At 41.5% G+C, this 24,533-nt stretch overlaps 18 non-coding genes across 18 annotated transcripts; all 18 read left to right on the top strand.

Annotated features, from left to right (window-relative positions):
- Nucleotides 1–5,448: 5,448 nt before the first annotated feature.
- Nucleotides 5,449–5,531, top strand: TRNAL-CAG (transfer RNA leucine (anticodon CAG)). Its single transcript has one exon. It is a non-coding gene; the product is annotated as a tRNA-Leu (tRNA).
- Nucleotides 5,532–6,505: 974 nt separating this feature from the next.
- Nucleotides 6,506–6,588, top strand: TRNAL-AAG (transfer RNA leucine (anticodon AAG)). Its single transcript has one exon. It is a non-coding gene; the product is annotated as a tRNA-Leu (tRNA).
- Nucleotides 6,589–7,033: 445 nt separating this feature from the next.
- On the top strand, nt 7,034–7,116 carry TRNAL-CAG (transfer RNA leucine (anticodon CAG)). Its single transcript has one exon. It is a non-coding gene; the product is annotated as a tRNA-Leu (tRNA).
- A 972-nt stretch (nt 7,117–8,088) lies between these two features.
- Nucleotides 8,089–8,171, top strand: TRNAL-CAG (transfer RNA leucine (anticodon CAG)). The gene has a single exon. It is a non-coding gene; the product is annotated as a tRNA-Leu (tRNA).
- Nucleotides 8,172–9,145: 974 nt separating this feature from the next.
- Nucleotides 9,146–9,228, top strand: TRNAL-AAG (transfer RNA leucine (anticodon AAG)). The gene has a single exon. It is a non-coding gene; the product is annotated as a tRNA-Leu (tRNA).
- Nucleotides 9,229–11,248: 2,020 nt separating this feature from the next.
- TRNAL-CAG (transfer RNA leucine (anticodon CAG)) lies at nt 11,249–11,331 on the top strand. The gene has a single exon. It is a non-coding gene; the product is annotated as a tRNA-Leu (tRNA).
- A 1,502-nt stretch (nt 11,332–12,833) lies between these two features.
- TRNAL-AAG (transfer RNA leucine (anticodon AAG)) lies at nt 12,834–12,917 on the top strand. The gene has a single exon. It is a non-coding gene; the product is annotated as a tRNA-Leu (tRNA).
- Nucleotides 12,918–13,362: 445 nt separating this feature from the next.
- TRNAL-CAG (transfer RNA leucine (anticodon CAG)) lies at nt 13,363–13,445 on the top strand. The gene has a single exon. It is a non-coding gene; the product is annotated as a tRNA-Leu (tRNA).
- Nucleotides 13,446–14,947: 1,502 nt separating this feature from the next.
- Nucleotides 14,948–15,031, top strand: TRNAL-AAG (transfer RNA leucine (anticodon AAG)). Its single transcript has one exon. It is a non-coding gene; the product is annotated as a tRNA-Leu (tRNA).
- Nucleotides 15,032–15,476: 445 nt separating this feature from the next.
- TRNAL-CAG (transfer RNA leucine (anticodon CAG)) lies at nt 15,477–15,559 on the top strand. The gene has a single exon. It is a non-coding gene; the product is annotated as a tRNA-Leu (tRNA).
- Nucleotides 15,560–17,060: 1,501 nt separating this feature from the next.
- On the top strand, nt 17,061–17,144 carry TRNAL-AAG (transfer RNA leucine (anticodon AAG)). The gene has a single exon. It is a non-coding gene; the product is annotated as a tRNA-Leu (tRNA).
- Nucleotides 17,145–17,589: 445 nt separating this feature from the next.
- TRNAL-CAG (transfer RNA leucine (anticodon CAG)) lies at nt 17,590–17,672 on the top strand. The gene has a single exon. It is a non-coding gene; the product is annotated as a tRNA-Leu (tRNA).
- A 1,501-nt stretch (nt 17,673–19,173) lies between these two features.
- On the top strand, nt 19,174–19,257 carry TRNAL-CAG (transfer RNA leucine (anticodon CAG)). Its single transcript has one exon. It is a non-coding gene; the product is annotated as a tRNA-Leu (tRNA).
- A 974-nt stretch (nt 19,258–20,231) lies between these two features.
- On the top strand, nt 20,232–20,314 carry TRNAL-CAG (transfer RNA leucine (anticodon CAG)). Its single transcript has one exon. It is a non-coding gene; the product is annotated as a tRNA-Leu (tRNA).
- Nucleotides 20,315–21,814: 1,500 nt separating this feature from the next.
- Nucleotides 21,815–21,906, top strand: TRNAL-AAG (transfer RNA leucine (anticodon AAG)). Its single transcript is given in 2 exon segments — nt 21,815–21,852; nt 21,861–21,906. It is a non-coding gene; the product is annotated as a tRNA-Leu (tRNA).
- Nucleotides 21,907–22,351: 445 nt separating this feature from the next.
- On the top strand, nt 22,352–22,435 carry TRNAL-CAG (transfer RNA leucine (anticodon CAG)). The gene has a single exon. It is a non-coding gene; the product is annotated as a tRNA-Leu (tRNA).
- Nucleotides 22,436–22,879: 444 nt separating this feature from the next.
- Nucleotides 22,880–22,963, top strand: TRNAL-AAG (transfer RNA leucine (anticodon AAG)). The gene has a single exon. It is a non-coding gene; the product is annotated as a tRNA-Leu (tRNA).
- Nucleotides 22,964–23,934: 971 nt separating this feature from the next.
- TRNAL-CAG (transfer RNA leucine (anticodon CAG)) lies at nt 23,935–24,017 on the top strand. Its single transcript has one exon. It is a non-coding gene; the product is annotated as a tRNA-Leu (tRNA).
- Nucleotides 24,018–24,533: the final 516 nt, after the last annotated feature.

The raw sequence follows: 24,533 nt of genomic DNA, 5'->3' as shown, positions 1-24,533 counted from the left end.
ATCCCAAAGTCCTTGAGGAAATTGAAGAACATTTGCACATTGAGTCACTAAATTGGAAAACCAACTATTTTTGAGGTCAAATGGTCATAGGTAAACTCAAGGTCAAACCTCTAAAATCATCAATTTTCATCTGAAAAATCGTCACTTTATATCCGGTTAACCTGCGCTTTGATCAAGATCGTCAACTTTAATCTTGATGAAATGGACAATTTGATGGATCAATGGCAACCTTTTTTGGGGCGGTGGGGGTGTATTTTGCAAGTGTCGTGCTCTGCATGACGTCTGCTTTTTATAATTAGTCGTTTGGGTCTGCTGCGGGTGTGTAACTTGTTTTTCTCAAAATAATTTTCACTCTACTATGAATAATTATACTTTCCATAATTCTGACATTCCATGAGACTAAGAAGTCAGGATGGCCGAGTGGTCCAAGGTGCTGCGTTCAGGTCGCAGTCTCCTCTGGAGACGTTTGTTTGAATCCCACTCCTGACATGATTATTATTTTTAACAACCTCGAGACGTCATCGTTCATCCCAAAGACTTTTTTTTTTTTTTTTTTTTTTTTGTATACAAGGTCGAGGCTCGTGAAAGAGCGAACATTAATCACACAGAAAGACAAACCGACACATAAAACATATAACATAGGGAGCGGTAGACAAGATGGGGAGAGAGGGGGAAGGACACAAACACAACATTTGAGAGCAGGGACCGAGAGACATGGAGACATCGAGAGATCTGAGAGAGGGCGAGGGCTTTGGGGGGGGGGGGGCGTGGGAAGGGGGCGGTGGGAGAGGTATAAAACATATGGACACTGCCAGGACTTCCTGGAAAGAAGTTGGAATTTCAAACAAGGTGGATCTGGGGTGAATTAGCGGGGGTAGAAAAGATCAAGGTTTTGGATGGGGGAAGATAAGAGATGGTGGTGAACAGCTGTTTTAAAGACCTGGAGGGAGGAGTGGGATTGAAGGGAGTGAGGGAGTTTGTTCCAGAGGCGGGAGAAAAGAGGAATGAAAGAGTGAAGGTGAGCAGAGAGCCGAGATTTCGGCAGTTTAACCATCAGAGGGTTGCTGGCAGATCTTGTGCGACCTGTAGGAATATTTGGGGGACAGAGCACAGAGAGAGCTGGGGGTGCAAGGCCGGAGAGGAGTCGGTAGAAGACAGAAAGACCACCTACCTGCCTGCGGTGAGTGAGTGAAAGGCCCTCAGAGATAGCTTCATCGCGGGAGATTCCAATAATTCTGAAAGCTTTGGTTTCAACAGCGTGAAGCCGAGCTAGGTGTGAGGCAGGAGCACCGGCCCATAGGGGAGAACAGTATTCCATTGAGCTGCGGATGAAAGCCTTGTATGTGGTGAGGAGCTCAGGTGTGCCGAGGAAGGACTTCGCACGACGGAGGATGCCCAGTCGGCGACTGGCTTTGGAGGCCAGCTTGGAAATGTGGTTTTCCCAAGAAAGATCATGGCAGATAGTGAGACCCAAAATCTTGAGCGACAGAACTTCTTGGAGAGGATTGTTGAGAAAGTAGATGGGAGGGTTGTCCAGTCGATCTTTTCGGAGAGACATAGTAAGAGTGTGAGATTTGTCAGGATTGAAAGACATGTTCCACTTGTTTGAGCAGTCTGTGATTTTGTCCAGGTCTTCAGAGAGTGAGGAGGCAGCAGACTGCCGATCTGAGGGAAGAGGAATGGAGCGGCAGAGAGTGGAGTCATCAGCAAAGAGATAGAGAGGATTTTCGAGAGAGTCAGAGAGATCATTGATGAAGACCAGAAAAAGCACGGGGCCCAGAACACTGCCTTGGGGAACTCCAGCCTGAACAGGAAGAGGAGATGAGAGAAACCCATTCAGGGCCACACGTTGACGACGACTAGAGAGGAAGTCCGCCAGCCATGCGTGGAGATTTCCATGGATACCAAAGGAGGAGAGTTTGGTGAGCAGAGCGGGGTGCCAGACCGTGTCGAAGGCACGTGATATGTCGAGGGAGACAGCTCTAATTTCCTGTTTGGCATTGAGGACCTCCATCCATTGTTGAGACAGCAGAAGCAGCATGTCCAGAGTAGAGTGACCTGGTCTGAAACCAAATTGATGATCAGAGATCAAGCCATTGGAGAAGAGGAAAGATTTCATATCCGAAGCAATGATGGATTCCATGACTTTGCTGATAATTGGGAGAAGGCTGATTGGTCTGTAGTTGCTAGGATCTGTTTTTGCACCTTTTTTGTGCAAAGCGGTGATGTTGGCTGATTTCCAAGCAGATGGCAGTTGACCTTGAGCAAAAGAGAGGGTGAAGAGAACAGAGAGAGGGTGAGATAGAGCAGCAGAGCAGGATTTTAGGACCCGTGGGCTGATGCCGTCGGGTCCAGTTGCAGAATCAGAGTCGAGGGTTGACAGAAACTTTTCCACCTTGTCAGGAGGAAAGGACACGGAGTCCAGGAGCAGCAGGGTACGACTGGGTATGGTGGGTACAGAGAGGGATGGGTTTGGGACACAAGATTTAGAGGCAAACACAGAGTTGAGGCATTCAGCTTTTTCACGTGCGGAGTCAGCTGTGTAGCCGTTTGAGGTAAGGGAGGGGATGGAGGGGGAACAAACACCAGAAACGGATTTGACCAGACGCCACCAGGATTTGGAAGAGGGAGACAGATAAGAGAGTTCGGTCTTGAGAACGGAGAGATATTGTTTCCTGGCTCTCCTGAGGGTGGACACACACTTGTTTCGGGCTTTGTGAAAGGAAATGAGATTTCCTTCCGTTGGATTTGCTTTCCAGGAGACGAAGGCAAGTTGTTTCTGGGCAACAGCCTCACCACAAGATTCCGTGTACCATGGACGGGAGGAAGGGTATGACAACTGAAGACGAGATGGGATAAATCTGTGCATGAGAGAGAGCAATTTACTTTGGAAGAATTCCCAGGATGAGTTGATGTCAGAGGTGGTAGAGATGGGAGACCAGTCCAGATGATTGATGGCTGCTTGAAGACCGTGCCAGTTGGCCTGAGTGAAATGCCAGACTCGTCGACGCTGAGCAGGCTCCCTGAGGATGGTCAGAGAGATGTCCACTTTAACAAGGACATGATCAGATGATCCGATCGGAGCAGAAGAAGAGCAGCAGACATTTTCAGGGAAGTTAGTCATAACCAAGTCCAGAAGAGAAGATGTTCCGTTGACTGAGATCCGGGTCGGGAAATTGACAGATTGTGTCAGTCCCAGTGAGTCGCAGAAGTCCTTTGCTGAGGAGCCATGGCTGGTGAGAGAGGTACCCACACCCAGCCAACTGGCATGATGACAGTTGAAATCACCACATATGAGGAAGAGAGAGTTGGGATGAGTAGATAGAAGTTGGTCCATATCATCAGACAGCGAGATGTAGATGGAGTCATCACTGTTTGGTGGACGGTACAACACACATATGAACAAGAGGTGGGAGCGAAGGGGAAGCCGTAGCCAGAGGTATTCCTGGGGGTGAGGTGGAGAGAGTGCAGTGCAGGGCGAGTGAGGAAGAGAGTTTTTGATAAAGATAGCAACCCCGCCTCCAGGACGAGGCTCAGGTCTATCATACCGGAGGAGGGAGTAGCCCGGGAGAGATACTATGGAATCAGAGACATCATAAAGGAGGAAAGTTTCTGTTAAGCAGATCACGTCTGGTTTGACAGAAGCAACCTGTATGGAGAGATCAGTTAAGTTTGAACGAAGGCCCCGGATGTTTGAGGTCCATACCGTTAATGAAGAGGAAGGGGGAGCATCAGATACAGAACAGGGGGGAGGAGGGGTAGGGTAAGATGTGGAAGAGGTGGAAGAGGTAGGGAGAGCTGTTGAAGGTGTGTCAGAGATTTCAGAATAGCTCGGAGAAAGGGAAGGATGGGGCGGACAAAAGGTTTGATGGTGATTGGGTGAGCCACAATGAGGTGTTATTTGAGGAGGGGGAAGAGCGAGGCAGAAGGTTGGGGGAGATGGAGGTGAGAGTTTGAAGGGGGAAGAAGCGGGGAGGACGCTTTGAGGAGGGGGAGTGAGAGGGGGGAAATTGAGAAGCAATGAGGGTGGGGAGATTTGAAGGGGAGGGGTGAGGGGTGAGGGGGGAGTTTGGGAGGGAAGGGGCAAGGGGAGGGATTTGAAAGGGATGGGATATGGGGGAGATTTGGAGGGGAGGGGTGAGGCAGGAGTCTAGGAGGGGAGGGGCGAGGGGGCGTCTTGGCGGGGAGGGGTGAGGGGGTAGTATAGGAGGGAGGGGGCAAGGGGGGAGATTTGAAAGGGATGGGTGATGGGGAAGATTTGGAGGGGAGGGGTGATGGGGAAGATTTGGAGGGGAGGGGTTATGGGGAAGATTTGGAGGGGAGGGGTGAGATTGGATTTTTGAAAGTGTACGATTTATGGGAAACGAACATTTATTGCAAAATGAGTTTCTTGTGACCTTCGAGTTAAAAATACGTTTAAGGACGCTGGATGGAGGATGGAGTGCAGGAGAGTTTAGGGAATGTAGAAAAAAGGCACTATAGGAGATGGATATTTTTTTTGGGATGAATTGATTTGGTGAGCAAGTCGAAAGCAGCCTTTTAAAGAAGAAGAAGAAAAAGGTGTTATAAAATATGACGGAATACATAACTTGAGGGGAAAATGTAAACATTGAAGGTTAATGAGTGAAAACTATCTGGGGAAATGGGGGAGAAACACGTGGTCGAAGAACGAACGAACGAATAAGAATGAATAAACGAATGAGAACAGAGAAGGAAAATGTTTTTTTTTTTTTTTTTTTTTTTTTTTTGAGTTGAGATTTACACAAGGAAGTAGGCTATGGGTGAAAAGCCTGGGAATACAGAGAACGAAAGTTATTGGATCACAAAAGACGGACCGCTGAGAGAAAAACAAAGCCTCAAGGTTGTACAGTGCACACTGTACAAGGCCTCAAGACACGACACGGCAAACAGACGATCAATTTATGAAAGATAAACACCGAGAAACAACCAAAGTTGCACACAATAACTTAACACACCGAAAGATAAATACAGTTTCGACAAAATACAATTGTGAACAGACTTAACTTCGAAAAACGTGGAGACCGTGTGGACTTTGAGGAAATTGAAGAACATTTGCGCAATGAGTCACTAAATTTGAAAACCAACTCGTTTTGAGGTCAAAAGGTCAAAGGTTAACTCAAGGTCAAACCTCTAAAATAATCAATTTTCATCTGAAAAAATCATCGCTTCACATCCTATTAATCCGAGCTTTGATCAAGATCGTCAATTTTAATCTTGATGAAATGGACAATTTGATGGATCAATGGCAACCTTTTTTGGGGCGGTGGGGGTGGATTTTGCAAGTGTCGTGCTCTGCATGACGTCTTCTTTTTATAATTAGTCGTTTGGGTCTGCTGCGGGTGTGTAACTTGTTTTTCTCAAAATAATTTTCACTCTACAATGAATAATTATACTTTCCATAATTCTGACGTTTCATGCAACAAAGAGGTCAGGATGGCCGAGTGGTCCAAGGCGCTGCGTTCAGGTCGCAGTCTCCTCTGGAGGCGTGGGTTCGAATCCCACTCCTGACATGATTGTTATTTTTAACAACCTCGACACGTCATCGTTCATCCCAAAGACTTTGAGGAAATTGAAGAACATTTGCACATTGAGTCACTAAATTTGAAAACCAACTCCTTTTGAGGTCAAAAGGTCAAAGGTTAACTCAAGGTCAAACCTCTAAAATCATCAATTTTCATCTGAAAAAATCAGCAGTTCACATCCTTTTCATCCGACCTTTGATCAAGATCGTCAATTTTAATCTTGATGAAATGGACAATTTGATGGATCAATGGCAACCTTTTTTGGGGCGGTGGGGGTGGATTTTGCAAGTGTCGTGCTCTACATGACGTCTTCTTTTTATAATTAGTCGTTTGGGTCTGCTGCGGGTGTGTAACTTGTTTTTCTCAAAATAATTTTCACTCTACTATGAATAATTATACTTTCCATAATTCTGACATTTCATGAAACTAAAAAGTCAGGATGGCTGAGCAGTCCAAGGCTCTGCGTTCAAGGTCACAGTCTTTCCTGGAGGCGTGGGTTCAAATCCCACTCCTGACATGATTGTTATTTTTAACAACCACGACACGTCATCGTTCATCCCAAAGACTTTGAGGAAATTGAAGAACATTTGCACATTGAGTCACTAAATTTGAAAACCAACTATTTTTGAGGTCAAAAGGTCAAAGGTTAACTCAAGGTCAAACCTCTAAAATCATCAATTTTCATCTGAAAAAATCAGCAATTCACATCCTTTTCATCCGACCTTTGATCAAGATCGTCAATTTTAATCTTGATGAAATGGACAATTTGATGGATCAATGGCAACCTTTTTTGGGGCGGTGGGGGTGGATTTTGCAAGTGTCGTGCTCTGCATGACGTCTTCTTTTCATAATTAGTCATTTGGGTCTGCTGCGTGTGTGCAACTTGTTTTTCTCAAAATAATTTTCACTCTACTATGAATAATGATACTTTCCATAATTCTGACGCTTAATGAGCCTATGTAGTCAGGATGGCCGAGCGGTCGAAGGCGCTGCGTTAAGGTCGCAGTCTCCTCTGGAGGCGTGGGTTCAAACCCCACTCCTGACATGATTGTTATTTTTAACAACCTCGAGACGTCATCGTTCATCCCAAAGACTTTGAGGAAATTGAAGAACATTTGCACATTGAGTCACTAAATTTGAAAACCAACTCGTTTTGAGGTCAAAAGGTCAAAGGTTAACTCAAGGTCAAACCTCTAAAATCATCAATTTTCATCTGAAAAAATCATCGCTTCACATCCTATTAATCCGAGCTTTGATCAAGATCGTCAATTTTAATCTTGATGAAATGGACAATTTGATGGATCAATGGCAACCTTTTTTGGGGCGGTGGGGGTGGATTTTGCAAGTGTCGTGCTCTGCATGACGTCTTCTTTTTATAATTAGTCGTTTGGGTCTGCTGCGGGTGTGTAACTTGTTTTTCTCAAAATAATTTTCACTCTACAATGAATAATTATACTTTCCATAATTCTGACGTTTCATGCAACAAAGAAGTCAGGATGGCCGAGCGGTCCAAGGCACTGCGTTCAGGTCGCAGTCTCCTCTGGAGGCGTGGGTTCGAATCCCACTCCTGACATGATTGTTATTTTTAACAACCTCAAGACGTCATCGTTCATCCCAAAGTCCTTGAGGAAATTGAAGAACATTTGCACATTGAGTCACTAAATTGGAAAACCAACTATTTTTGAGGTCAAATGGTCAGAGGTAAACTCAAGGTCAAACCTCTAAAATCATCAATTTTCATCTGAAAAATCGTCACTTTACATCCGGTTAACCTGAGCTTTGATCAAGATCGTCAACTTTAATCTTGATGAAATGGACAATTTGATGGATCAATGGCAACCTTTTTTGGGGCGGTGGGGGTGTATTTTGCAAGTGTCGTGCTCTGCATGACGTCTGCTTTTTATAATTAGTCGTTTGGGTCTGCTGCGGGTGTGTAACTTGTTTTTCTCAAAATAATTTTCACTCTACTCTGAATAATTATACTTTCCATAATTCTGACATTCCATGAGACTAAGAAGTCAGGATGGCCGAGTGGTCCAAGGTGCTGCGTTCAGGTCGCAGTCTCCTCTGGAGACGTTTGTTTGAATCCCACTCCTGACATGATTATTATTTTTAACAACCTCGAGACGTCATCGTTCATCCCAAAGACTTTGAGGAAATTGAAGAACATTTGCGCAATGAGTCACTAAATTTGAAAACCAACTCGTTTTGAGGTCAAAAGGTCAAAGGTTAACTCAAGGTCAAACCTCTAAAATCATCAATTTTCATCTGAAAAAATCATCGCTTCACATCCTATTAATCCGAGCTTTGATCACGATCGTCAATTTTAATCTTGATGAAATGGACAATTTGATGGATCAATGGCAACCTTTTTTGGGGCGGTGGGGGTGGATTTTGCAAGTGTCGTGCTCTGCATGACGTCTTCTTTTTATAATTAGTCGTTTGGGTCTGCTGCGGGTGTGTAACTTGTTTTTCTCAAAATAATTTTCACTCTACAATGAATAATTATACTTTCCATAATTCTGACGTTTCATGCGACAAAGAGGTCAGGATGGCCGAGTGGTCTAAGGCGCTGCGTTCAGGTCGCAGTCTCCTCTGGAGGCGTGGGTTCGAATCCCACTCCTGACATGATTGTTATTTTTAACAACCTCGACACGTCATCGTTCATCCCAAAGACTTTGAGGAAATTGAAGAACATTTGCACATTGAGTCACTAAATTTGAAAACCAACTATTTTTGAGGTCAAAAGGTCAAAGGTTAACTCAAGGCCAAACCTCTAAAATCATCAATTTTCATCTGAAAAAATCAGCAGTTCACATCCTTTTCATCCGACCTTTGATCAAGATCGTCAATTTTAATCTTGATGAAATGGACAATTTGATGGATCAATGGCAACCTTTTTTGGGGCAGTGGGGGTGGATTTTGCAAGTGTCGTGCTCTGCATGACGTCTTCTTTTTATAATTAGTCGTTTGGGTCTGCTGCGGGTGTGTAACTTGTTTTTCTCAAAATAATTTTCACTCTACTATGAATAATTATACTTTCCATAATTCTGACATTTCATGAAACTAAAAAGTCAGGATGGCTGAGCAGTCCAAGGCTCTGCGTTCAAGGTCACAGTCTTTCCTGGAGGCGTGGGTTCAAATCCCCCTCCTGACATGATTGTTATTTTTAACAACCTCGACACGTCATCGTTCATCCCAAAGACTTTGAGGAAATTGAAGAACATTTGCACATTGAGTCACTAAATTTGAAAACCAACTATTTTTGAGGTCAAAAGGTCAAAGGTTAACTCAAGGTCAAACCTCTAAAATCATCAATTTTCATCTGAAAAAATCAGCAATTCACATCCTTTTCATCCGACCTTTGATCAAGATCGTCAATTTTAATCTTGATGAAATGGACAATTTGATGGATCAATGGCAACCTTTTTTGGGGCGGTGGGGGTGGATTTTGCAAGTGTCGTGCTCTGCATGACGTCTTCTTTTCATAATTAGTCATTTGGGTCTGCTGCGTGTGTGCAACTTGTTTTTCTCAAAATAATTTTCACTCTACTATGAATAATGATACTTTCCATAATTCTGACGCTTAATGAGACTATGTAGTCAAGATGGCCGAGCGGTCTAAGGCGCTGCGTTAAGGTCGCAGTCTCCTCTGGAGGCGTGGGTTCAAATCCCACTCCTGACATGATTGTTATTTTTAACAACCTCGAGACGTCATCGTTCATCCCAAAGACTTTGAGGAAATTGAAGAACATTTGCACATTGAGTCACTAAATTTGAAAACCAACTCGTTTTGAGGTCAAAAGGTCAAAGGTTAACTCAAGGTCAAACCTCTAAAATCATCAATTTTCATCTGAAAAAATCATCGCTTCACATCCTATTAATCCGAGCTTTGATCAAGATCGTCAATTTTAATCTTGATGAAATGGACAATTTGATGGATCAATGGCAACCTTTTTTGGGGCGGTGGGGGTGGATTTTGCAAGTGTCGTGCTCTGCATGACGTCTTCTTTTTATAATTAGTCGTTTGGGTCTGCTGCGGGTGTGTAACTTGTCTTTCTCAAAATAATTTTCACTCTACTATGAATAATTATACTTTCCAAAATTCTGACACTTAATGAGTATGTAGTCAGGATGGCTGAGCGGTCTAAAGCGCTGCGTTCAGGCTGCAGTCTCTTCTGGCGGCTTCGGTTCAAATCCCACTCCTGATATGATTATTATTTTTAACAACTTCGAGACGTCATCGTTCATCCCAAAGTCCTTGAGGAAATTGAAGAACATTTGCACATTGAGTCACTAAATTGGAAAACCAACTATTTTTGAGGTCAAAAGGTCAAAGGTTAACTCAAGGTCAAACCTCTAAAATCATCAATTTTCATCTGAAAAAATCATCACTTCACATCCTGTAAACCCGAGCTTTGATAAAGATCGTCAATTTTAATCTTGATGAAATGGACAATTTGATGGATCAATGGCAACCTTTTTTGGGGGCGGTGGGGGTGGATTTTGCAAGTGTCGTGCTCTGCATGACGTCTTCTTTTTAAAATTAGTCGTTTGGGTCTGCTGCGGGTGTGTAACTTGTTTTTCTCAAAATAATTTTCATTCTACTATGAATAATTATACTTTCCATAATTCTGACATTTCATGAAACTAAAAAGTCAGGATGGCTGAGCAGTCCAAGGCTCTGCGTTCAAGGTCACAGTCTCTCCTGGAGGCATGGGTTCAAATCCCACTCCTGACATGATTGTTATTTTTAACAACCTCGAGACGTCATCGTTCATCCCAAAGACTTTGAGGAAATTGAAGAACATTTGCACATTGAGTCACTAAATTTGAAAACCAACTCGTTTTGAGGTCGAAAGGTCAAATGTTAACTCAAGGTCAAACCTCTAAAATCATCAATTTTCATCTGAAAAATCGTCACTTTACATCCGGTTAACCTGAGCTTTGATCAAGATCGTCAACTTTAATCTTGATGAAATGGACAATTTGATGGATCAATGGCAACCTTTTTTGGGGCGGTGGGGGTGTATTTTGCAAGTGTCGTGCTCTGCATGACGTCTGCTTTTTATAATTAGTCGTTTGGGTCTGCTGCGGGTGTGTAACTTGTTTTTCTCAAAATAATTTTCACTCTACTATGAATAATTATACTTTCCATAATTCTGACATTCCATGAGACTAAGAAGTCAGGATGGCCGAGTGGTCCAAGGTGCTGCGTTCAGGTCGCAGTCTCCTCTGGAGACATTTGTTTGAATCCCACTCCTGACATGATTATTATTTTTAACAACCTCGAGACGTCATCGTTCATCCCAAAGACTTTGAGGAAATTGAAGAACATTTGCGCAATGAGTCACTAAATTTGAAAACCAACTCGTTTTGAGGTCAAAGGTTAACTCAAGGTCAAACCTCTAAAATCATCAATTTTCATCTGAAAAAATCATCGCTTCACATCCTATTAATCCGAGCTTTGATCAAGATCGTCAATTTTAATCTTGATGAAATGGACAATTTGATGGATCAATGGCAACCTTTTTTGGGGCGGTGGGGGTGGATTTTGCAAGTGTCGTGCTCTGCATGACGTCTTCTTTTTATAATTAGTCGTTTGGGTCTGCTGCGGGTGTGTAACTTGTTTTTCTCAAAATAATTTTCACTCTACAATGAATAATTATACTTTCCATAATTCTGACGTTTCATGTGACAAAGAGGTCAGGATGGCCGAGTGGTCCAAGGCACTGCGTTCAGGTCGCAGTCTCCTCTGGAGGCGTGGGTTCGAATCCCACTCCTGACATGATTGTTATTTTTAACAACCTCGAGACGTCATCGTTCATCCCAAAGTCCTTGAGGAAATTGAAGAACATTTGCACATTGAGTCACTAAATTGGAAAACCAACTATTTTTGAGGTCAAACGGTCATAGGTAAACTCAAGGTCAAACCTCTAAAATCATCAATTTTCATCTGAAAAATCGTCACTTTACATCCGGTTAACCTGAGCTTTGATCAAGATCGTCAACTTTAATCTTGATGAAATGGACAATTTGATGGATCAATGGCAACCTTTTTTGGGGCGGTGGGGGTGTATTTTGCAAGTGTCGTGCTCTGCATGACGTCTGCTTTTTATAAATAGTCGTTTGGGTCTGCTGCGGGTGTGTAACTTGTTTTTCTCAAAATAATTTTCACTCTACTATGAATAATTATACTTTCCATAATTCTGACATTCCATGAGACTAAGAAGTCAGGATGGCCGAGCAGTCCAAGGTGCTGCGTTCAAGGTCACAGCCTCCCCTGGAGGCGTGGGTTCAAATCCCACTCCTGACATGATTGTTATTTTTAACAACCTCGACACGTCATCGTTCATCCCAAAGACTTTGAGGAAATTGAAGAACATTTGCACATCGAGTCACTAAATTTGAAAACCAACTATTTTTGAGGTCAAAAGGTCAAAGGTTAACTCAAGGTCAAACCTCTAAAATCATCAATTTTAATCTGAAAAAATCAGCAGTTCACAACCTTTTCATCCGACCTTTGATCAAGATCGTCAATTTTAATCTTGATGAAATGGACAATTTGATGGATCAATGGCAACCTTTTTTGGGGCGGTGGGGGTGGATTTTGCAAGTGTCGTGCTCTGCATGACGTCTTCTTTTTATAATTAGTCGTTTGGGTCTGCTGCGGGTGTGTAACTTGTTTTTCTCAAAATAATTTTCACTCTACTATGAATAATTATACTTTCCATAATTCTGACATTTCATGAAACTAAAAAGTCAGGATGGCTGAGCAGTCCAAGGCTCTGCGTTCAAGGTCACAGTCTCTCCTGGAGGCGTGGGTTCAAATCCCACTCCTGACATGATTGTTACTTTTAACAACCTCGACACGTCATCGTTCATCCCAAAGACTTTGAGGAAATTGAAGAACATTTGCACATTGAGTCACTAAATTTGAAAACCAACTATTTTTGAGGTCAAAAGGTCAAAGGTTAACTCAAGGTCAAACCTCTAAAATCATCAATTTTCATCTGAAAAAATCAGCAATTCACATCCTTTTCATCCGACCTTTGATCAAGATCGTCAATTTTAATCTTGATGAAATGGACAATTTGATGGATCAATGGCAACCTTTTTTGGGGCGGTGGGGGTGGATTTTGCAAGTGTCGTGCTCTGCATGACGTCTTCTTTTCATAATTAGTCATTTGGGTCTGCTGCGTGTGTGCAACTTGTTTTTCTCAAAATAATTTTCACTCTACTATGAATAATGATACTTTCCATAATTCTGACGCTTAATGAGACTATGTAGTCAGGATGGACCGAGCGGTCTAAGGCGCTGCGTTAAGGTCGCAGTCTCCTCTGGAGGCGTGGGTTCAAATCCCACTCCTGACATGATTGTTATTTTTAACAACCTCGAGACGTCATCGTTCATCCCAAAGACTTTGGGGAAATTGAAGAACATTTGCACATTGAGTCACTAAATTTGAAAACCAACTCGTTTTGAGGTCAAAAGGTCAAAGGTTAACTCAAGGTCAAACCTCTAAAATCATCAATTTTCATCTGAAAAAATCATCGCTTCACATCCTATTAATCCGAGCTTTGATCAAGATCGTCAATTTTAATCTTGATGAAATGGACAATTTGATGGATCAATGGCAACCTTTTTTGGGGCGGTGGGGGTGGATTTTGCAAGTGTCGTGCTCTGCATGACGTCTTCTTTTTATAATTAGTCGTTTGGGTCTGCTGCGGGTGTGTAACTTGTTTTTCTCAAAATAATTTTCACTCTACAATGAATAATTATACTTTCCATAATTCTGACGTTTCATGTGACAAAGAGGTCAGGATGGCCGAGTGGTCCAAGGCACTGCGTTCAGGTCGCAGTCTCCTCTGGAGGCGTGGGTTCGAATCCCACTCCTGACATGATTGTTATTTTTAACAACCTCGAGACGTCATCGTTCATCCCAAAGTCCTTGAGGAAATTGAAGAACATTTGCACATTGAGTCACTAAATTGGAAAACCAACTATTTTTGAGGTCAAACGGTCATAGGTAAACTCAAGGTCAAACCTCTAAAATCATCAATTTTCATCTGAAAAATCGTCACTTTACATCCGGTTAACCTGAGCTTTGATCAAGATCGTCAACTTTAATCTTGATGAAATGGACAATTTGATGGATCAATGGCAACCTTTTTTGGGGCGGTGGGGGTGTATTTTGCAAGTGTCGTGCTCTGCATGACGTCTGCTTTTTATAAATAGTCGTTTGGGTCTGCTGCGGGTGTGTAACTTGTTTTTCTCAAAATAATTTTCACTCTACTATGAATAATTATACTTTCCATAATTCTGACATTCCATGAGACTAAGAAGTCAGGATGGCCGAGCAGTCCAAGGTGCTGCGTTCAAGGTCACAGTCTCCCCTGGAGGCGTGGGTTCAAATCCCACTCCTGACATGATTGTTATTTTTAACAACCTCGACACGTCATCGTTCATCCCAAAGACTTTGAGGAAATTGAAGAACATTTGCACATCGAGTCACTAAATTTGAAAACCAACTATTTTTGAGGTCAAAAGGTCAAAGGTTAACTCAAGGTCAAACCTCTAAAATCATCAATTTTAATCTGAAAAAATCAGCAGTTCACATCCTTTTCATCCGACCTTTGATCAAGATCGTCAATTTTAATCTTGATGAAATGGACAATTTGATGGATCAATGGCAACCTTTTTTGGGGCGGTGGGGGTGGATTTTGCAAGTGTCGTGCTCTGCATGACGTCTTCTTTTTATAATTAGTCGTTTGGGTCTGCTGCGGGTGTGTAACTTGTTTTTCTCAAAATAATTTTCACTCTACTATGAATAATTATACTTTCCATAATTCTGACATTTCATGAAACTAAAAAGTCAGGATGGCTGAGCAGTCCAAGGCTCTGCGTTCAAGGTCACAGTCTCTCCTGGAGGCGTGGGTTCAAATCCCACTCCTGACATGATTGTTACTTTTAACAACCTCGACACGTCATCGTTCATCCCAAAGACTTTGAGGAAATTGAAGAACATTTGCACATTGAGTCACTAAATTTGAAAACCAACTATTTTTGAGGTCAAAAGGTCAAAGGTTAACTCAAGGTCAAACCTCTAAAATCATCAATTTTCATCTGAAAAAATCAGCAATTCACATCCTTTTCATCCGACCTTTGATCAAGATCGTCAATTTTAATCTTGATGAAATGGACAATTTGATGGATCAATGGCAACCTTTTTTGGGGCGGTGGGGGTGGATTTTGCAAGTGTCGTGCTCTGCATGACGTCTTCTTTTCATAATTAGTCATTTGGGTCTGCTGCGTGTGTGCAACTTGTTTTTCTCAAAATAATTTTCACTCTACTATGAATAATGATACTTTCCATAATTCTGACGCTTAATGAGACTATGTAGTCAGGATGGACCGAGCGGTCTAAGGCGCTGCGTTAAGGTCGCAGTCTCCTCTGGAGGCGTGGGTTCAAATCCCACTCCTGACATGATTGTTATTTTTAACAACCTCGAGACGTCATCGTTCATCCCAAAGACTTTGGGGAAATTGAAGAACATTTGCACATTGAGTCACTAAATTTGAAAACCAACTCGTTTTGAGGTCAAAAGGTCAAAGGTTAACTCAAGGTCAAACCTCTAAAATCATCAATTTTCATCTGAAAAAATCATCGCTTCACATCCTATTAATCCGAGCTTTGATCAAGATCGTCAATTTTAATCTTGATGAAATGGACAATTTGAAGGATCAATGGCAACCTTTTTTGGGGCGGTGGGGGTGGATTTTGCAAGTGTCGTGCTCTGCATGACGTCTTCTTTTTATAATTAGTCGTTTGGGTCTGCTGCGGGTGTGTAACTTGTTTTTCTCAAAATAATTTTCACTCTACAATGAATAATTATACTTTCCATAATTCTGACGTTTCATGCAACAAAGAGGTCAGGATGGTCGAGTGGTCCAAGGCGCTGCGTTCAGGTCACAGTCTCCTCTGGAGGTGTGGGTTCAAATCCCACTCCTGACATGATTGTTATTTTTAACAACCTCAAGACGTCATCGTTCATCCCAAAGTCCTTGAGGAAATTGAAGAACATTTGCACATTGAGTCACTAAATTGGAAAACCAACTATTTTTGAGGTCAAATGGTCATAGGTAAACTCAAGGTCAAACCTCTAAAATCATCAATTTTCATCTGAAAAATCGTCACTTTACATCCGGTTAACCTGAGCTTTGATCAAGATCGTCAACTTTAATCTTGATGAAATGGACAATTTGATGGATCAATGGCAACCTTTTTTGGGGCGGTGGGGGTGTATTTTGCAAGTGTCGTGCTCTGCATGACGTCTGCTTTTTATAATTAGTCGTTTGGGTCTGCTGCGGGTGTGTAACTTGTTTTTCTCAAAATAATTTTCACTCTACTCTGAATAATTATACTTTCCATAATTCTGACATTCCATGAGACTAAGAAGTCAGGATGGCCGAGTGGTCCAAGGTGCTGCGTTCAGGTCGCAGTCTCCTCTGGAGACGTTTGTTTGAATCCCACTCCTGACATGATTATTATTTTTAACAACCTCGAGACGTCATCGTTCATCCCAAAGACTTTGAGGAAATTGAAGAACATTTGCACATCGAGTCACTAAATTTGAAAACCAACTATTTTTGAGGTCAAAAGGTCAAAGGTTAACTCAAGGTCAAACCTCTAAAATCATCAATTTTCATCTGAAAAAATCAGCAGTTCACATCCTTTTCATCCGACCTTTGATCAAGATCGTCAATTTTAATCTTGATGAAATGGACAATTTGATGGATCAATGGCAACCTTTTTTGGGGCGGTGGGGGTGGATTTTGCAAGTGTCGTGCTCTGCATGACGTCTTCTTTTTATAATTAGTCGTTTGGGTCTGCTGCGGGTGTGTAACTTGTTTTTCTCAAAATAATTTTCACTCTACTATGAATAATTATACTTTCCATAATTCTGACATTTCATGAAACTAAAAAGTCAGGATGGCTGAGCAGTCCAAGGCTCTGCGTTCAAGGTCACAGTCTCTCCTGGAGGCGTGGGTTCAAATCCCACTCCTGACATGATTGTTACTTTTAACAACCTCGACACGTCATCGTTCATCCCAAAGACTTTGAGGAAATTGAAGAACATTTGCACATTGAGTCACTAAATTTGAAAACCAACTATTTTTGAGGTCAAAAGGTCAAAGGTTAACTCAATGTCAAACCTCTAAAATCATCAATTTTCATCTGAAAAAATCAGCAATTCACATCCTTTTCATCCGACCTTTGATCAAGATCGTCAATTTTAATCTTGATGAAATGGACAATTTGATGGATCAATGGCAACCTTTTTTGGGGCGGTGGGGGTGGATTTTGCAAGTGTCGTGCTCTGCATGACGTCTTCTTTTCATAATTAGTCATTTGGGTCTGCTGCGTGTGTGCAACTTGTTTTTCTCAAAATAATTTTCACTCTACTATGAATAATGATACTTTCCATAATTCTGACGCTTAATGAGACTATGTAGTCAGGATGGACCGAGCGGTCTAAGGCGCTGCGTTAAGGTCGCAGTCTCCTCTGGAGGCGTGGGTTCAAATCCCACTCCTGACATGATTGTTATTTTTAACAACCTCGAGACGTCATCGTTCATCCCAAAGACTTTGGGGAAATTGAAGAACATTTGCACATTGAGTCACTAAATTTGAAAACCAACTCGTTTTGAGGTCAAAAGGTCAAAGGTTAACTCAAGGTCAAACCTCTAAAATCATCAATTTTCATCTGAAAAAATCATCGCTTCACATCCTATTAATCCGAGCTTTGATCAAGATCGTCAATTTTAATCTTGATGAAATGGACAATTTGATGGATCAATGGCAACCTTTTTTGGGGCGGTGGGGGTGGATTTTGCAAGTGTCGTGCTCTGCATGACGTCTTCTTTTTATAATTAGTCGTTTGGGTCTGCTGCGGGTGTGTAACTTGTTTTTCTCAAAATAATTTTCACTCTACAATGAATAATTATACTTTCCATAATTCTGACGTTTCATGCAACAAAGAGGTCAGGATGGTCGAGTGGTCCAAGGCGCTGCGTTCAGGTCACAGTCTCCTCTGGAGGCGTGGGTTCAAATCCCACTCCTGACATGATTGTTATTTTTAACAACCTCAAGACGTCATCGTTCATCCCAAAGTCCTTGAGGAAATTGAAGAACATTTGCACATTGAGTCACTAAATTGGAAAACCAACTATTTTTGAGGTCAAATGGTCATAGGTAAACTCAAGGTCAAACCTCTAAAATCATCAATTTTCATCTGAAAAATCGTCACTTTACATCCGGTTAACCTGAGCTTTGATCAAGATCGTCAACTTTAATCTTGATGAAATGGACAATTTGATGGATCAATGGCAACCTTTTTTGGGGCGGTGGGGGTGTATTTTGCAAGTGTCGTGCTCTGCATGACGTCTGCTTTTTATAATTAGTCGTTTGGGTCTGCTGCGGGTGTGTAACTTGTTTTTCTCAAAATAATTTTCACTCTACTCTGAATAATTATACTTTCCATAATTCTGACATTCCATGAGACTAAGAAGTCAGGATGGCCGAGTGGTCCAAGGTGCTGCGTTCAGGTCGCAGTCTCCTCTGGAGACGTTTGTTTGAATCCCACTCCTGACATGATTATTATTTTTAACAACCTCGAGACGTCATCGTTCATCCCAAAGACTTTGAGGAAATTGAAGAACATTTGCGCAATGAGTCACTAAATTTGAAAACCAACTCGTTTTGAGGTCAAAAGGTCAAAGGTTAACTCAAGGTCAAACCTCTAAAATCATCAATTTTCATCTGAAAAAATCATCGCTTCACATCCTATTAATCCGAGCTTTGATCAAGATCGTCAATTTTAATCTTGATGAAATGGACAATTTGATGGATCAATGGCAACCTTTTTTGGGGCGGTGGGGGTGGATTTTGCAAGTGTCGTGCTCTGCATGACGTCTTCTTTTTATAATTAGTCGTTTGGGTCTGCTGCGGGTGTGTAACTTGTTTTTCTCAAAATAATTTTCACTCTACTATGAATAATTATACTTTCCATAATTCTGACATTTCATGAAACTAAAAAGTCAGGATGGCTGAGCAGTCCAAGGCTCTGCGTTCAAGGTCACAGTCTTTACTGGAGGCATGGGTTCAAATCCCACTCCTGACATGATTGTTATTTTTAACAACCTCGACACGTCATCGTTCATCGCAAAGACTTCGAGGAAATTGAAGAACATTTGCACATTGAGTCACTAAATTTGAAAACCAACTATTTTTGAGGTCAAAAGGTCAAAGGTTAACTCAAGGTCAAACCTCTAATATCATCAATTTTCATCTGAAAAAATCAGCAATTCACATCCTTTTCATCCGACCTTTGATCAAGATCGTCAATTTTAATCTTGATGAAATGGACAATTTGATGGATCAATGGCAACCTTTTTTGGGGCGGTGGGGGTGGATTTTGCAAGTGTCGTGCTCTGCATGACGTCTTCTTTTCATAATTAGTCATTTGGGTCTGCTGCGTGTGTGCAACTTGTTTTTCTCAAAATAATTTTCACTCTACTATGAATAATGATACTTTCCATAATTCTGACGCTTAATGTGACTATGTAGTCAGGATGGCTGAGCGGTCTAAGGCGCTGCGTTAAGGTCGCAGCTCTCCTCTGGAGGCGTGGGTTCAAATCCCACTCCTGACATGATTGTTATTTTTAACAACCTCGAGACGTCATCGTTCATCCCAAAGACTTTGAGGAAATTGAAGAACATTTGCACATTGAGTCACTAAATTTGAAAACCAACTCGTTTTGAGGTCAAAAGGTCAAAGGTTAACTCAAGGTCAAACCTCTAAAATCATCAATTTTCATCTGAAAAAATCATCGCTTCACATCCTATTAATCCGAGCTTTGATCAAGATCGTCAATTTTAATCTTGATGAAATGGACAATTTGATGGATCAATGGCAACCTTTTTTGGGGCGGTGGGGGTGGATTTTTCAAGTGTCGTGCTCTGCATGACGTCTTCTTTTTATAATTAGTCGTTTGGGTCTGCTGCGGGTGTGTAACTTGTTTTTCTCAAAATAATTTTCACTCTACTATGAATAATTATACTTTCCATAATTCTGACATTTCATGAAACTAAAAAGTCAGGATGGCTGAGCAGTCCAAGGCTCTGCGTTCAAGGTCACAGTCTCTCCTGGAGGCGTGGGTTCAAATCCCACTCCTGACATGATTGTTATTTTTAACAACCTCGACACGTCATCGTTCATCACAAAGACTTTGAGGAAATTGAAGAACATTTGCACATTGAGTCACTAAATTTGAAAACCAACTCGTTTTGAGGTCAAAAGGTCAAAGGTTAACTCAAGGTCAAACCTCTAAAATCATCAATTTTCATCTGAAAAAATCAGCAATTCACATCCTTTTCATCCGACCTTTGATCAAGATCGTCAATTTTAATCTTGATGAAATGGACAATTTGATGGATCAATGGCAACCTTTTTTGGGGCGGTGGGGGTGGATTTTGCAAGTGTCGTGCTCTGCATGACGTCTTCTTTTCATAATTAGTCATTTGGGTCTGCTGCGTGTGTGCAACTTGTTTTTCTCAAAATAATTTTCACTCTACAATGAATAATTATACTTTCCATAATTCTGACGTTTCATGCAACAAAGAAGTCAGGATGGCCGAGCGGTCCAAGGCGCTGCGTTCAGGTCGCAGTCTCCTCTGGAGGCGTGGGTTCGAATCCCACTCCTGACATGATTGTTATTTTTAACAACCTCAAGACGTCATCGTTCATCCCAAAGTCCTTGAGGAAATTGAAGAACATTTGCACATTGAGTCACTAAATTGGAAAACCAACTATTTTTGAGGTCAAACGGTCATAGGTAAACTCAAGGTCAAACCTCTAAAATCATCAATTTTCATCTGAAAAATCGTCACTTTACATCCGGTTAACCTGAGCTTTGATCAAGATCGTCAACTTTAATCTTGATGAAATGGACAATTTGATGGATCAATGGCAACCTTTTTTGGGGCGGTGGGGGTGGATTTTGCAAGTGTCGTGCTCTGCATGACGTCTGCTTTTTATAATTAGTCGTTTGGGTCTGCTGCGGGTGTGTAACTTGTTTTTCTCAAAATAATTTTCACTCTACTATGAATAATTATACTTTCCATAATTCTGACATTCCATGAGACTAAGAAGTCAGGATGGCCGAGTGGTCCAAGGTGCTGCGTTCAGGTCGCAGTCTCCTCTGGAGACGTTTGTTTGAATCCCACTCCTGACATGATTGTTATTTCTAACAACCTCGACACGTCATCGTTCATCCCAAAGACTTTGAGGAAATTGAAGAACATTTGCACATTGAGTCACTAAATTTGAAAACCAACTATTTTTGAGGTCAAAAGGTCAAAGGTAACTCAAGGTCAAACCTCTAAAATCATCAATTTTCATCTGAAAAAATCAGCAGTTCACATCCTTTTCATCCGACCTTTGATCAAGATCGTCAATTTTAATCTTGATGAAATGGACAATTTGATGGATCAATGGCAACCTTTTTTGGGGCGGTGGGGGTGGATTTTGCAAGTGTCGTGCTCTGCATGACGTCTTCTTTTTATAATTAGTCGTTTGGGTCTGCTGCGGGTGTGTAACTTGTTTTTCTCAAAATAATTTTCACTCTACTATGAATAATTATACTTTCCATAATTCTGACATTTCATGAAACTAAAAAGTCAGGATGGCTGAGCAGTCCAAGGCTCTGCGTTCAAGGTCACAGTCTCCCCTGGAGGCGTGGGTTCAAATCCCACTCCTGACATGATTGTTATTTTTAACAACCTCGACACGTCATCGTTCATCCCAAAGACTTTGAGGAAATTGAAGAACATTTGCACATTGAGTCACTAAATTTGAAAACCAACTATTTTTGAGGTCAAAAGGTCAAAGGTTAACTCAAGGTCAAACCTCTAAAATCATCAATTTTCATCTGAAAAAATCAGCAATTCACATCCTTTTCATCCGACCTTTGATCAAGATCGTCAATTTTAATCTTGATGAAATGGACAATTTGATGGATCAATGGCAACCTTTTTTGGGGCGGTGGGGGTGGATTTTGCAAGTGTCGTGCTCTGCATGACGTCTTCTTTTCATAATTAGTCATTTGGGTCTGCTGCGTGTGTGCAACTTGTTTTTCTCAAAATAATTTTCACTCTACTATGAATAATGATACTTTCCATAATTCTGACGCTTAATGAGACTTTGTAGTCAGGATGGCCGAGCGGTCTAAGACGCTGCGTTAAGGTCGCAGGGTCGCAGATCTCCTCTGGAGGCGTGGGTTCAAATCCCACTCCTGACATGATTGTTATTTTTAACAACCTCGAGACGTCATCGTTCATCCCAAAGACTTTGAGGAAATTGAAGAACATTTGCACATTGAGTCACTAAATTTGAAAACCAACTCGTTTTGAGGTCAAAAGGTCAAAGGTTAACTCAAGGTCAAACCTCTAAAATCATCAATTTTCATCTGAAAAAATCATCGCTTCACATCCTATTAATCCGAGCTTTGATCAAGATCGTCAATTTTAATCTTGATGAAATGGACAATTTGATGGATCAATGGCAACCTTTTTTGGGGCGGTGGGGGTGGATTTTGCAAGTGTCGTGCTCTGCATGACGTCTTCTTTTTATAATTAGTCGTTTGGGTCTGCTGCGGGTGTGTAACTTGTTTTTCTCAAAATAATTTTCACTCTACAATGAATAATTATACTTTCCATAATTCTGACGTTTCATGCAACAAAGAGGTCAGGATGGCTGAGCGGTCCAAGGCGCTGCGTTCAGGTCGCAGTTCTCCTCTGGAGGCGTGGGTTCGAATCCCACTCCTGACATGATTGTTATTTTTAACAACCTCAAGACGTCATCGTTCATCCCAAAGTCCTTGAGGAAATTGAAGAACATTTGCACATTGAGTCACGAAATTGGAAAACCAACTATTTTTGAGGTCAAATGGTCATAGGTAAACTCAAGGTCAAACCTCTAAAATCATCAATTTTCATCTGAAAAATCGTCACTTTACATCCGGTTAACCTGAGCTTTGATCAAGATCGTCAACTTTAATCTTGATGAAATGGACAATTTGATGGATCAATGGCAACCTTTTTTGGGGCGGTGGGGGTGGATTTTGCAAGTGTCGTGCTCTGCATGACGTCTTCTTTTCATAATTAGTCATTTGGGTCTGCTGCGTGTGTGCAACTTGTTTTTCTCAAAATAATTTTCACTCTACTATGAATCATGATACTTTCCATAATTCTGACGCTTAATGAGACTATGTAGTCAGGATGGCTGAGCGGTCTAAGGCGCTCCGTTAAGGTCGCAGCTCTCCTCTGGAGGCGTGGGTTCAAATCCCACTCCTGACATGATTGTTATTTTTAACAACCTCGAGACGTCATCGTTCATCCCAAAGACTTTGAGGAAATTGAAGAACATTTGCACATTGAGTCACTAAATTTGAAAACCAACTCGTTTTGAGGTCAAAAGGTCAAAGGTTAACTCAAGGTCAAACCTCTAAAATCATCAATTTTCATCTGAAAAAATCATCGCTTCACATCCTATTAATCCGAGCTTTGATCAAGATCGTCAATTTTAATCTTGATGAAATGGACAATTTGATGGATCAATGGCAACCTTTTTTGGGGCGGTGGGGGTGGATTTTTCAAGTGTCGTGCTCTGCATGACGTCTTCTTTTTATAATTAGTCGTTTGGGTCTGCTGCGGGTGTGTAACTTGTCTTTCTCAAAATAATTTTCACTCTACTATGAATAATTATACTTTCCAAAATTCTGACACTTAATGAGTATGTAGTCAGGATGGCTGAGCGGTCTAAGGCGCTGCGTTGAGGCTGCAGTCTCTTCTGGCGGCTTCGGTTCAAATCCCGCTCCTGATATGATTATTATTTTTAACAACTTCGAGACGTCATCGTTCATCCCAAAGACTTTGAGGAAATTGAAGAACATTTGCACAATGAGTCACTAAATTTGAAAACCAACTCGTTTTGAGGTCAAAAGGTCAAAGGTTAACTCAAGGTCAAACCTCTAAAATCATCAATTTTCATCTGAAAAAATCATCGCTTCACATCCTATTAATCCGAGCTTTGATCAAGATCGTCAATTTTAATCTTGATGAAATGGACAATTTGATGGATCAATGGCAACCTTTTTTGGGGCGGTGGGGGTGGATTTTGCAAGTGTCGTGCTCTGCATGACGTCTTCTTTTTATAATTAGTCGTTTGGGTCTGCTGCGGGTGTGTAACTTGTTTTTCTCAAAATAATTTTCACTCTACAATGAATAATTATACTTTCCATATTTCTGACGTTTCATGCGACAAAGAGGTCAGGATGGCCGAGTGGTCCAAGGCGCTGCGTTCAGGTCGCAGTCTCCTCTGGAGGCGTGGGTTCGAATCCCACTCCTGACATGATTGTTATTTTTAACAACCTCGAGACGTCATCGTTCATCCCAAAGTCCTTGAGGAAATTGAAGAACATTTGCACATTGAGTCACTAAATTGGAAAACCAACTATTTTTGAGGTCAAACGGTCATAGGTAAACTCAAGGTCAAACCTCTAAAATCATCAATTTTCATCTGAAAAATCGTCACTTTACATCCGGTTAACCTGAGCTTTGATCAAGATCGTCAACTTTAATCTTGATGAAATGGACAATTTGATGGATCAATGGCAACCTTTTTTGGGGCGGTGGGGGTGTATTTTGCAAGTGTCGTGCTCTGCATGACGTCTGCTTTTTATAATTAGTCGTTTGGGTCTGCTGCGGGTGTGTAACTTGTTTTTCTCAAAATAATTTTCACTCTACTATGAATAATTATACTTTCCATAATTCTGACATTCTATGTGAGACTAAGAAGTCAGGATGGCCGAGCGGTCCAAGGTGCTGCGTTCAAGGTCATAGTCTCCCCTGGAGGCGTGGGTTCAAA

Source organism: Myxine glutinosa, chromosome 1, assembly GCF_964187855.1.
Source record: "Myxine glutinosa chromosome 1, kmMyxGlut1.1, whole genome shotgun sequence".
Lineage (NCBI taxonomy): Eukaryota > Metazoa > Chordata > Myxini > Myxiniformes > Myxinidae > Myxine > Myxine glutinosa.
This window is presented reverse-complemented; position numbering and strand designations above follow the sequence as displayed.